The sequence below is a fragment of the Bubalus kerabau genome, chromosome 17, assembly GCF_029407905.1.
Source record: "Bubalus kerabau isolate K-KA32 ecotype Philippines breed swamp buffalo chromosome 17, PCC_UOA_SB_1v2, whole genome shotgun sequence".
Classification (NCBI taxonomy): domain Eukaryota; kingdom Metazoa; phylum Chordata; class Mammalia; order Artiodactyla; family Bovidae; genus Bubalus; species Bubalus kerabau.
The window spans coordinates 17,518,592-17,532,146 of NC_073640.1; the positions used below are offsets into that span (position 1 = coordinate 17,518,592).

The 13,555-nt window shown below is 53.2% G+C and overlaps 1 protein-coding gene across 15 annotated transcripts in view; it reads right to left on the bottom strand.

Annotated features, from left to right (window-relative positions):
- Positions 1-13,555, bottom strand: part of ANKRD11 (ankyrin repeat domain containing 11) — a 119,261-nt gene that overhangs the window by 58,204 nt on the left and 47,502 nt on the right. For 13 of the 15 annotated variants that reach the window (XM_055553144.1, XM_055553152.1, XM_055553142.1 and 10 more), the window contains exon 2: positions 7,385-7,466. The gene's annotated coding sequence lies outside the window, so the exon portion shown is untranslated. Of the gene's footprint in view, positions 1-7,384; positions 7,467-9,074; positions 9,252-9,284; positions 9,334-13,555 lie in introns of those variants that run through there. The other 2 variants (XM_055553148.1, XM_055553151.1) reach the window with 2 other exon arrangements.

Sequence of the window (13,555 nt, forward strand, 5' to 3'; positions counted from 1 at the left end):
TGGGCTATTATTATTATTCAGCACTAAAAAAGAAAAAGAAAAATGAGCTATCAAGCCTTGAAAGGACACGGAAGCCCCTTAAATGCACGTTACTAAGTGGTAGGAGCCAACCTGAGAAGGCAGTATGAGCCTGACCACAGGATGCTCTGGAGAAGGCAAGAGTGCAGACAGGGGAGGTGGGGGGAGACACCGCAGCACAGACAGAGCCGCCAGCACCCAGAGGGAGGCCGGACGCAGCCTGCGGACCCTGGGGACGCCGAAGTCTGTGCAGCATCATATCAACTGCAGGCGCCTGGTGGCACAGAGGATAGGAATCCACCTGCCAATGCAAGGGGCATGGCCAGGAAGATACCACACGCCACGGGGCAGCTTAGCCCGTGTCCACAGCAACTGAGCCTGCACTGCAGAGGCTGCACTCAGCTAGAGAGGACTCCCCTCCCGCTGCAACCAGAGAAAGCCCGAGCAGCAGCGAACAGTGCAGCCAAAAATAAATAAACTTTTAATAAATAAATACACAGATCAATCTCTCCTCTGGGGTGAGTGAGTGGGCGCTGAGTGTGTATGGGAAATCTCTACACCTTGCTGTTTGATTCTGTTGTGAGCCTGAAAAAGAGGAACAGAGCGCCGGGCTTCTGTAAGAGAGGTAGCCCGACAGGCTGGTCCGGGCCCCCCGCCGCCAGCCCGGCCTCCCATCTCACCTGCTCCCCACCCAGTGCCCAGGCTCTGCCCTCCTCAGGCTCAAGGGGCCCCTCTGCTGTGGGAGGGCAGAAAGGGTATACGACTCCATCTTTGGCCAAGGTGACAAATGATCAGGTCAAGAACGAGGACGCCGGCAGCAGTGTGGGATCAGCCACCCCAGCAGGGCCCCGGGCACTGCCCCATTCCACACAGGCAGCCACGCACCCCCAGGGGCCGACAGCTGGGCGGTCTCCACCTGCCACCCTCTCAGGGGGCTGCAGATGCCGCTGACTCCTTTGAGGCCACTGTCCTAGGGACATGAACCAAGGTTCACTTAAGCCTCAGGACAAAGAGCAAAAGGCTCAGAGTGAACAGAACAGCAGCTTCTTCCCTGGACAAGAAACGGACCACGACGGCAGGCACAGGGCCTCTAGAACAGAGCTCTGTCATCAGCCTAGTGCGCAGGCTTGGCCCTGCCTGCCCTGCGCCCAGGCCTCACCCTGCACTGCGCACATCCAGGCACGTGACCCGTGCCAGAGCTGAGCACTGCGTGACGGCCCAAGACACCACACACACACACACACACACACACACACACACACACACACAGTACCCCCCCCACGCCACAAACCCACACACACACACACAGTACCCCCCCACGCCACAAACTCACACATACACACACTCAGTACCCCCCACCACAGACACCCCCACACAAACCACAAACCCACACATACACAACACCCCCCCACCAGACACCCCCACACACACCAGAAACCCACACATACACACACACACAGAGCACACCCCGCCACAGACACCTCCCCACACCACAAACCCACACGTACATACATATACACACACACAATACCCCACCACCACAGACACCCATAACACACACCACAAACCCACAAACCACCCCACACACACACACGAACACCCCACCACCACAGACACCCGTAACACACACCACAAACCCACGCATACACACACACAGCGCCCCACCACCAGACACCCCACACATACAAACACACACAAACACCCCACCACCACAGATACCCCCCCCACACACACAAACCCACACATACATACACACACAGCACCCCACCACATATCCCCCACCAAGGATATGCCACACACCCGTACACCGCACCCCACCACTATACCCCCCACCAGATAAGCCACACAGCCACCACAAACACACACACACACACACAGCACCCACCACCACACATCCCCCACCACAGATATGCCACACAGCCACCACAAACCTACATACACAGCACCACACATTTCTCCCACCAGATACACATTATACACATCACAAGCCCAAACCCACATACATACACACACACAGCACCCATCACACAAACACCACAAACCCACACACACAGCACCCCACCACCACGTATCCCCCACCACAGATACGCCACACAGCCACCACAAACCCACACACACCCCCATCACACACACTGCGGCACAATCATGGCACAAGCATAAAGAGGGGCCCCTGCATTCGCTCCCTGCCCCCCCTCAAGGCAGACGCTTGCATGGTGACCTCTCTCCTCAGTGTAACCAGGACTCCAGGATGCACTCAGTCTGCTGCTGATAGTTATGGAACCTTGAAAACGCTACTATTCAGCATCTTTGAGGCCTACAGCCTTATGATAAAAATGTAGGGAATGGGGAAGAAATACAAAAGTGAAGGTGTCTGGACAGTCGGTGCCGCTCACAGCGCTTTGGGGTTCCTGGAAGAGTAGGACCCCTCCCACATTAGCCTTGGGAGATGGAGACCCGCCCAGAGACCTGAAGGACAGCTGTCACCAGATGGAGGATGCCAGGGAGATGTTCTGTGCAGACTCAAGCACAAAGAAAAGGGATATTTTTTCTTCTAAAAAAAAAAGTGAAGTATTAGCTCAAGGAGATTAGAGGAGCTTACACATCTGATCATAGCTTTTCCCATAAAAAATGCCCACAACAGGGTTTCTCCAGCTGTGCCCCACCCCCCAGGCAGGGCTGCAAACCTGTTCTTCCCCTGACCCACTCATGCCATGGGCCTCAAGCCAAGACAGCATCTGACATGCTAGCTGAGAGGCTGGGCTGCAGCAGCGCTGACTCCACAGGCTCCAGCACCCAATTCACACAGACGCTAGAGACATACACACACACACACACACACACACAGGGCAGGAACCCACTGTCCTGCTTCTGCAGCCCAGGCTTCCTGCGGCTCCTCCCTATGTCCGCCGCTCTGCCCGAGGCCAAGACGAAAACACGCAGGGGTGCCAGGCGCAGGGGAGGTGAGCTAGACAGTAAACTTTTCAAAAGAACAGAAAAATTAAAAAAGTAAAAAATCCTTGCCCCCAAAATTAACAAGAACAAATTTTAAACCCAGGCTGACCCTAACTAGGAGATGGAGAAAATGGACGAGGAGGAGGTTCCTGGAGGAGGCTGAAGTGGACAGTTGGCTGGGGACCAGATGCAGATGCACGGCCCATGAGACCCCCCCCACCCAGACAGCCAGGACCCTCCAAGGTGCTCAAGGGCCCCGGGTTTACTTGTGATAAACCACCCGTTCACAAAAGGTCCACAGAGTCCAAGGCGTAAGTGCCACGTGACTTCCCAAGAGCTGGTTCCCACCCGCTCCTTCCTCCTGGCACTCCGGCCCGGCCCCAGGGCCTCTGCCTGGACAGAAGCAGGGAGCGGGCAGGCACTGAGACAGCGGGCACGCGAGCACTGCCTGCCCCGCCTTCCTGATGGCAGCCCGGGCCACGCTGCCCTCACCACGGCCCTGCACTGCTGTGGCTCTGCTCTGCTTCCCTTCCTCGCCTTCTGGTCAGCCCTCAGTCCACCTGCAGCTCCCCCAGCAGACAACTCTGCAGATCAAACACGGCATCCTCACCCTCAGAACACAGCACATCGAGAACCTCACCACCATCCCTTTTCTTGACGCTAAGAATACCCAAATCCCTATTCCCCAGGGGCAACACAAATGTCTGGCTTCCCTGGTGGCTCAGTGGTAAAGAATTCTGCTGCCAATGCAGGAGACACGGATTCGATCCCTGGGTCAGGAAGATCCCCTGGAGAAGGGAATGGCAACCCACTCCAGTATTCTTGCGTGGAGAATCCCATGGACAGAGGAGCCTGGTGGGCTACAGTCCAAAGGGTCACAAAGAGATACAACTGAGCGACTAAACAACAACACAAGTGACGATCAAGGTACCAATTCCATGCCAGATAAGCACTACTATGTATAGAACTGATAACTCTAGGGAACCCTATCAATACTCTGTAATGACCTATATGGAAATAGAATCTGAAGAAGAGTGGAAACATGTATAACTGAGCCACTTTGCTGTACGGCAGAAACTAACACAACATTGTACATCAACTAGACACCAACAAAAATTAATTTTTTAAAAAAGGCATCTATTCTAGAGTAAACACTGTCCATCCACAAAGGCGCCTCCCCACCTCCGCCCACACCCTCCTCCCTTCCTCCGTCTGGTCAGCCCCCAGACAGCCCACCAGCGCACAGCACCTCCACCACCTTACCCAACCTCCTCCTCCCGTTGAGGTCCAAGTGGACTTAGGAATGGCCTCAAACATCGGCCTGCAGAAACCTCGAAAGCCTCACAGACCCCGGTCCTGAGTGGCGGGAGGAAGGAGGAGGGACTCCATGCTGGCCCCACAGGCCAGTTCAGCTCGGGTTTCACAGAAGCTATGCAGCTCTGCTCTGAAGCAGACGCAGGCCATCTCTTCACCCTCCAACATAACACTTGGAGGAAATCCCTTTAGCCAGCTTTTAAAATCTGATGGCTCAAAAAATAAAACAGGGAGTTCCCTAGTGGTCCCTGGTGGTTAGGACTCCACACTTTCACTGCCGAAGCCCGGGTTCAAGCCCTGGTCGGGGAACTCAGATTCCACAAGTGACACAGTAGAGTCAAATAAATATAAATAAATACAAAGAACACTGGTTCCGTGAGAATCCCTGTCGCTAACAATGGAAGGAAGATGACTGCAATATTATAAGCAACAGCTGAGCTGCTACTAACAGCCCACAAGCCCTTCCAGCGCCTTCCTGCCCAGCACCGCTGTGTGGAACCAGAGCCCTGAGGCTGCCGCGGCCAGAAACACCCGGACAAACTAGGGTGCAAGCTGGGCCCAGACGCCCTGTTTCTCTCACCTGCCTGCTTCCCAAACCCTCTCCTTGGCCACACGAGTTTTCCCAGCACCTCAAACGTCTTGGCGTAAGAGAACCAGTGTTCTACTGACCACCAAGACCTGTGGTGGGCAAGAGTGAGAACTTTTCTGGGAAAGCATGTAAACACAGTGGCCAATTTTTATAGGAACAAAAGCAAGCATTTAATGAAACCTAATTTAAATGACATCTAATATTCCATACTTTGTATGTATTTTAAGAGAACCTAGAGCAGCCAGAACTCTAAAATTATAATAAAAAATTATTATACTCAAAAATCTAGAATACATAAGTTTTACTTGTATAATTAGCTATGCATATTTCTTTGAGAAAGAAGCAAAAAGTGTGCTTTGTTATCTATTTTTAAATCCTGACAAATATCTCTGTTAAACAGGCAAATGTATTATTAGCACACTATGATCTACGAGCTTCTCACCAACTGCAAATCCACCCGCCACAGCCCTGCAGCCCAGGCACACCGCGTGTGCTGTGATGTGAAGGGCCACAGCCACCAGTGGCCGGATGCTGCTCAGGTGGAGGCAGGGTCATTAACTGTAACACAGTATGACCTTCAAACCGTGTGCGCCAAAAAAAAAAAAACAAAAAAAAACTTGCACATCCAATCAGCCTGCCCCGCCATGGACCCCGGAGCCACAGGCGCTACAGACCAGCCCGGAGTCCATCCAAACCGGGCCCTAAAGGGTGCCGGGCAGGCACACGCGCACAGATGGAAACACGTAGCCACCTCTTGGAAACGGTGACCTCAGATGGGACCTCAGTGGTTCACATTCCACCTTATGTGGTCAGAATGAAAATTAAGAACAGTGGATGATATGAATAACAATGAAAAAGCATTACAAAGCCTGCAAAATTAGTGTTTTTAAACTTGTGCCTTCAGATGCCAGGAAAGGTCACGGAATGTAGACCCTTCCACCCGTGTTCACACCCACAGTCACACCCTTATCTCTATCCCATCCAAACAGTGGACTTCTGAAGACAATTATAATCAGTGTAATCAGTATTGACTGAATATTTATGGTTCACAAAAGTGATCAACAGCATTAGATACCCTGGATTACCTGTGTGATGTACTGTCAAAATGACAACCCTTCCATCTCAGACAACATTCCCAACAGGAACACGCCCACTGCTCAAAATCCACTAGAGCCATCAGGCCAGCCCCGGAACCTGTCAGCAGCCTGGCTGGTAAATTGTTTTCTTTTCATCAAGAATCACCAAATGCTTACTAATTACCTCATTTAGGCAGCATCTTGTTTTTTCTTGTCATAAATTAAGGCCAGCCTTCCAGTCTCCAAACAAAGGCCAGGCTCAAGCCTGCAGGTGTGGGTGGGCCTGGCTCCCCTCTGCCTCCCGCCCCAGGGCAGAGGCTCTCAGTGGCTGCCCTGAGGTCCAAGACAGTCCACACAGCCCAGGAATGCATGGGTTCATCCTGGAAGACCACCCTGGGGGCCTCCCGGGTGCAACAGAGCCCACCACACCCCGACCCCGCACCACCCACCAGTGGCCGGGCCGGCTGCTCTCCCACTCCAGACCACCCTGCAAACTCAGAGTTCTCCATCGCACTCAACTCCATTTCCAAGGAAACACTTCCATCATCAGGGAGGCCGGCCAGGTGCATCTCAAAGTGGCCGCACACAGGACGGCTGAGGCAGGGTTGGGTCCGTGGGGTTGAGCAGCAGGGAAGGCTTCTTCCCTGTCTGCTGGAAACAGCACAAAACACACAGAATACACTCTGGGGCTGTTGGCTTTAAAACCTTAATACCAGGTCAAGGTATGAAACACTGAAAGGAGTCAACAGTTTTCTTTCCAACTGTTATCAATCCACAGATCAGAAGACACGAGGAACTGCCCCTGGGACGTGTCCCCTAAGGGAGGAGGACTCTGTCCTAGAGCCGAGTGTCCAGCCAGGCTGAGGCTGCACCAGGACTCCCAGGAGAAGGCAAGCTCAAGGCAACCCGGCCAAGAGCCCACCCCAGACCCACCAACCACACACGCGGGCCTCAAACCTAAGGAAATACCCGTGTGCCTACTCGCCGGCCCGCACACAGAGCAGCATGGGCCACCCCGCTCCCCCAGCGGAGGGGTGGCAACGCTCAGGTGGCACGAGCGCGGCAGGCCCAGATCCCCAGACAGGGAGCACGCGGGGCCGCGGGCCCAGGCCACTTGGGGACAGAGCCACTAAGACAAAACTCTGGTAAGAAGTCAACTTTCTGCACAGACCAGGCTGCCCAGTGTCTTCATGTGCCCACAGGTGCCTCTCCCTGGGACACCAGGGAAGCTACCTACTGACCCACAAGGCTCACCACCACCCTGCAGCCCCTTGTTTCCCTGAAATCCAAGACAAAACCCAGATACTGAGACAAAACTCTATCAAGCCCAAGAAAACCAGCAAGGAGAGGTAAGAATGACTTTAATACTTCTTTTTACAAACCAATGAAAACAATACAAACTGTTGAGAGAGAGCAGGTGCAATAAAATTCTTACCGAGTCCATCGCTGAAAGCCGTGGCTGATGACTGTAAATTAAATCCAACAGAGGCGTGTCCCAGAGCAGCGGTGAGGAGATTCTGAAACAAGAGAATCCAGTGAGCGCCTATAAATACTAATTTCCCCTCAGTTCTTTTCGTAATGTCGCCTCTCTGTGTGTGGACTACATCATGGCCCTTCCTTCACTTTGGGTCACTCCGACAACCCCAAGGTTTTAGGGTGTCTGGCTGTACAGGAGAGGCGCTCACACCCGGGACTCAGGGAGGGCACCCCAAGCAGACACCTCTGTCTGGACTCCGCTCCTGGACAGCACTGCTCAGAAAGGCCAGTTAAGGAGAGAACACCAGAACGGGCCAGTCATTCTCCCCAGAGCAGGCGCCTGAGGCCTGGGGCCCTGGAAGGGCCATCCGCAGACGTTCTCCTTTCAGGAGTTTGACAGTAAGCCTCTGCCAGAGTTACGGATTTTGTAGCTTCTACAGACTCACTGTCACACTCAAGAGTAAAATTGGAACTCACCCTTCGCTGACAAAACCTGCACGCCAGCCGCGCCTGCCCCTCAGACGGGCCAGTCCCACGACACTGTCCCCTCCCCACTTCCTCCCTTCACCTACCCAGGGACCTGCCCACAAAGGCAAAGGACAATGATTCAGACCAAATGAGGTCCCAGGATCCAAGGTCAGAGACGTGCCTCTAGGTCCAGCTCAGGAGAAGCCAGAGGGCCTGGGCGACCCCACAAGGACCAGCACGTGTCATCAATGTCACTAAGAAATATCACACAGAGGGGCCTCGTGGGCAGGCCAGACACAGGCAAACAGCCCCCTTACTCATAAGTAAGCTGCAGCTATACATCAGAAGCAAATCTCAAAAATCTTATCAATGAATGAAAAAATGTCTTGGAGGGATATACTGAATGTATCTGGGTCTTTCAAAAACACATGAAACTTGAGACTTCCCGGGCAGTTCAGTGGCTATCTACCTGCCAATGCAAAGTGCACGGGTTTGAGCCCTGGTCTCGGATGATTTCACATGCTGCGGGACAAGCAAGCCCATGTGCCCCACTGCTGAAGCCTGCCCATTCGAGGACAGGTGCTCTGCAATGAGAAGCCACCGCAACGAGAAGCCTGTGTGCCGCAACGAAGAGCAGCCCTTCCCCACCACAACCAGAGGAAGCACCCACGTTGCAACAAAGACCCAGCAAAGCCAAAAATAAAATAGTAATAAAAAATTTAGGTACATGAAATAATACATTTGATTTATAATGTATTCATTCAAAACTAGGAGTTTAAAGGTACACAGACAACTAAAAACAATCTTTTCATTCATCAATTATTTTTACATCAAAACCAGCGACTTCAACTATTTGAAAGTAAACTCAAAATCTAGTATCAAAAGAGCAAATGGCACCATATATGATCCTCCAGAATCACTATTAATTAAAAAAAAACAAAAAAAAAAAACAAAAAAAAACACAGATTTTATTGAGAGGCCTCTCCAAAGACCTATGCCAGAAGTCAAATCAGTGGACACTGTGGCCTGGCCATATGAACCAGCGACACTGCTGGTGGGAAGAGGAGGTGACACGGCAGGGTCACAGCAACACGGCCCTTCCGAGAGAGCTGTGCGGCCTCAGGAACATGCAAACCCGGTCTCCACAATCCCATCAGGCACCCTCCCGTCTCCACACACACCAGTGGTGCCGTGTCAGGATGGGACGCGCAGACAGGAACCGGGCACGGCTGGCGGGACAAGCGCTCGTGGACAGTGGACTCCCAGGGTCTGCACACGAGCTACACGTGTGTGTACACAGCTGGGTCAGGACTTTTTTGTCCTGTTGCTGGCACAGGATTTCTGAAGCTGACATTAAGCACAAGGACTAGAAAAGCAGCTTCCAACCACACCTTGGTTTTCTTGAAAAGCACAAGCTGCTCACTAAGTGTCTTGATTTTCCTATAAAGACAGTAATAGGATAACACAGTGTTTAGATGGAGTCGACACCTGGAATACAGCAAATAACAACTACTGTTCAGTCTCTGACACCAGCATGCTGTCACTTGGGACACACCACCCTCCACCACCCTGGGCGCTTCCTGGGCCTAGGGTGCTAAGCGCCCACACCCCTTCCACACAACAAGCCACACAGAACACGGTCACTCAGACATCACAGACACACTGGAGACCCTGACCACCAAGACAGGAGACAGCTTTCCTGGGGGTCTAAGCCAGGAAACAGACTACCAGTGTTTAGCTCCCAGCAAACTCAGAATTCCCAGTCAGCACCCCGCTCTCCACAGAGAGGACACTGTTCCCTGCCGTGGCCGGGGGCACTGGCGCCTGGCCCTACAGACACCCCATCTCAGGAGCCAGGGCTGCGGCCGTGACACTTGTGTCCAGAATCACAGCCCGCAGCAGCCTCTCTGCTGTCAGCGCTCCCGCTCCTGTGGGCCTGCCAGGGGCAATCAGACCAGCCCTCTGTTAGACCCCATTCCCGATCTCCAGCTCAGAGCTCCCCACTGAACTCACAAAGCTCACCATACCAGAGACACGCCACATCACACACGCACACAGATAAGCCCCAAGGTAATTACGACTGTATTTCCTGCCCTGGTTCAGGGCACTCCTGTCTAGAAGATCCTCCAAGTCCAAACCTGCTGTGCCCAGCTCATGACCAAACCCCAGACAGAAGCCTGGAGTCATCCAGCTCCAAACCTCTGCTCTCTCAGCCCCCACCAGCCGGCCAGACTCCTGACTCAGCAGCCCCAGTGCTTCCCCACCCATGTCATCACAACTCCCACCACGCTGCTGAGAAGGGTACGCACCATGTCTGGTTTACCCCTACACACCCCACTCTGCCCACAGGAGTCACTGGGCTCACGAGGGGTGGATTCGAGTCCAAACTTCAGACGCCACCCTGATGACGCACATGGGTATGTGCACACATGTACATGCACACACGTACACACACACACACAGAGCAAAGGAGCTCCCATTTTCCTGCTGGGAGGGCGGGTTCCCACTGCAGGCACCCCACTAAAGGTGAGCGCCCTGGGGACACAGGCACCCCAGCAACCCCGGACTGCTTCCAGTTTCTGGAAGACATCCCGTTTCCCTCACAGGAGATGCCTCCCCTCCACTCCCGTGTCCTGGGGCTGTTCTCCAGGCCCACTCTCTGGTTCTCCGTCAGGTGGCCATCATGCTGGAAGACAACGGTTGTGCTCAACTCCGGGGCTGCACACCGCGCCCTGGGCACTAGCAGGCACAGCATGAGGCCCAGCGTTGGCCTCGGAGCAGGAGAACACAACTGACCCTGGGAGAGCGGGTGCGGAGAGGAGGCCGCTTCCCAGAGTCACAGTCCAGTGCCCGGCTCCAGACCTCCGAGCATCCGTGCCCTTACAATCCACCCAGCTCCCAATCACCCTTTGACCCAAGTGAAAATTCACCCCAAATACATGCGATTAGTGGGCAAAATTAATCAGAGGTAAAAACACAGTAAGATGCCCTCCCTGGCCAGTGCGTCCCTCTAGCCCAGCCAAGCGATGGTGCCCGGTGGGCTCCTGACAGCTCCCGAGGTCACAGGCCCAGCATGCCGTCTCCCAGAGCGCCGGGGGCTGCCTCACCTCCAAGTCAGCGCATGTCCAGAAACGAAGTGTCCACAGTCTCCTTTCCGGACTCACCAGTTCCAAGAGCTGCGACAGCCCTCGCCGCACCCACCTGCACACTGTGCTCTTCCTCCACCTCGCTCCCGCCACAGAGCTTCCAAGCCAGAGTATCGAATGCAAAACAAGGTGTGTTCACCAGCCCCATTCAAGCCAGCTTAAGTGCTCAGACTGGAAGCACTCCCTCAGCCTGCAGAGACTGGGTGAGGAAAGCTGCGTGACATACACATGTGCTCTTCTTTAACCACAAAAACTGGGCCAACGACGCAGACAGGACACTGGCCTCCGAGTCTCCAGCTCCCACCAAGAATTTCAGACTCCACCGCCACCCAGGACTTTCCACGCTCCAGGTGGAAACAAGTGGCTCAGAAGAAACAACAGGTTGCTCAGAAGACATGCCCTTGTATTTCAAAGATTTCAATCTTGACTGATTTGTTCCCGGAACATTCCCACCCCGGAAGATGCTTCAGATTCTGTGTGTCTTGGGGTGAGTATTGCAAAACTGTTTTAATATTTTCCAAGCAAATCTAATACATAATCACTGCTCTAGTCCCATTTGCCTATCCAAACCCCTAAACACAAAACCTTGAGAATCCTTACCACCCTCACCCTCTAAATACGCTGGAGAGGGCTGATTTGAGATGGAAGACCACAGAAATGACCGGAGCAGGACTAGCTCACACTCAAGAGGGGACCCGAAGTCCATCTGTCAACACAAGGACATAAGGACGCCAGCTACCGGTCCACTGACCGTGCTCCAGCCCAGCTGCTTGGCCACCAAATGAAAGCCTACCCAACAGCCTGACACAATACCTGCCAAGACACAGGCCTCCTGGGTCCAAAATCTGCTCTGAGGGGCAGGACCCAAGCCTTCCTAATAAAGCGAAGAGTGTGGACCAGCTAGGCTGTGCCACTCATAGAAGTCGGGGCTCAGGTCAAGATCGTCTTTGGGCTACCAGTGATCTAATCTGTCGTGAGTGATCTGTGCTGTGATCCTGGGCGTGAGAGGGGTCCCCACCCTGAAGACTACACAAACACACAATCACAGCAACAGCACCCTAAAACGCCTCGTGCAAAGGGCTACAGGGTGGGGTGCGGCCTAACCTGCAGGTGTGCGCAGAAGTGTGGTGACCGGCCTGCTGGGAGCCCAACGCCCACCCACCAGCCCTCGGTTGCAGTCGCCCTGCCTGCACAAACGTGCTTTCAACTTGTCAAGGAAGGAGAGATCTTCCTCTTTTAAATTTGTATTTAACCTAATATGCTGGTGCTGCATTTCATTTCTAAACCACCTCAAATTTCCAGAAGACACTCTGTTGCAATGACAGTGCTAGACTGTTAGAGTGACAAGCACGTCAGCCGACAGGTTCTGCCGCCAAGCAAGGATACGCCCACCGGTCCACATGCGTCCCCTCCGCCCAGTCTTCCAGGAGACCCCTCAAGCAAAGAATCTCCATTCTGAAAAGTGAGTAAATTCTTCTTCTATTAAAACATTAATATCCAAATTTCTTTCCTGGCAGATGACCCTCAGCAGGAAGAGAAACTCCAGTAGAAAAGACACTGTTTCCTTACAGCAAGTATTACTAGGAAATCTCAAACCCTGGGTGTGAGAAGAGAACAAAGCAGAATGATCATTCAGCAAGAATATCGCAACTCAGACCAAAACGCATGAGAGCATCAGGGCAGCCCTTGCCTCCTGGAGCCACTGTCTACTTCCTTCAGACTTAAATACATCAACAGCACACTGTAGCACACGTGCAAACAAAACATCCTGACTGTAGACTTTTCTGTTTTTTATTATTTTTTTTTTAATAATTTTATGTATTTGCTTCTGGCTATGCTGAGTCTTTGTGGCTTTCTCTAGTCTCAGTGAGTGGGGGCTCCTCTTCGCTGCGGTGCGCAGGCTCCTCACTGCGGTCGGGGCTCCCCTCACCGCGGGGCACAGCTCCTCGGGCACACAGGCTCAGTAGCTGCGGCTCCCAGGCTCTGGAGCACAGCTCACTGGTTGTGGCACTGTGGGCGCAGTTGCTCCACAGCATGTGGAATCTTCCCAGACCAGGGACGGAACCCGTGTCTCCTGCATTGACAGACGAATTCTTTACCACTGAGCCACCAGGGAAGCCATAACTACATATTTTTCAGTAATTATGATTATGAGAGTAAACTAACCAACTATCGGCTGAGACATCTTGAAGTAAGGATCAGGGGCTTCCCTGGTGGCTCAGATGGTAAAGAGTCTGCCTGAAATGCAGGAGACCCTGGTTCAATCCCTGGGTCAGAAAGATCCCCTGGAGAAGGCAATGGCACCCCACTCCAGTACTCTTGCCTGGAAAATCCCATGGATGGAGGAGCCTGGTGGGCTGCAGTCCATGAGGTTGCTAAGAGTTGGACACAACTGAGCGACTTCACTTTCACTTTTCACTTTCATGCATTGGAGAAGGAAATGGCAACCCACTCCAGTATTATTGCCTGGAGAATCCCAGGGACAGGGGAGCCTGGTGGGCTGCCATCTATGGGGT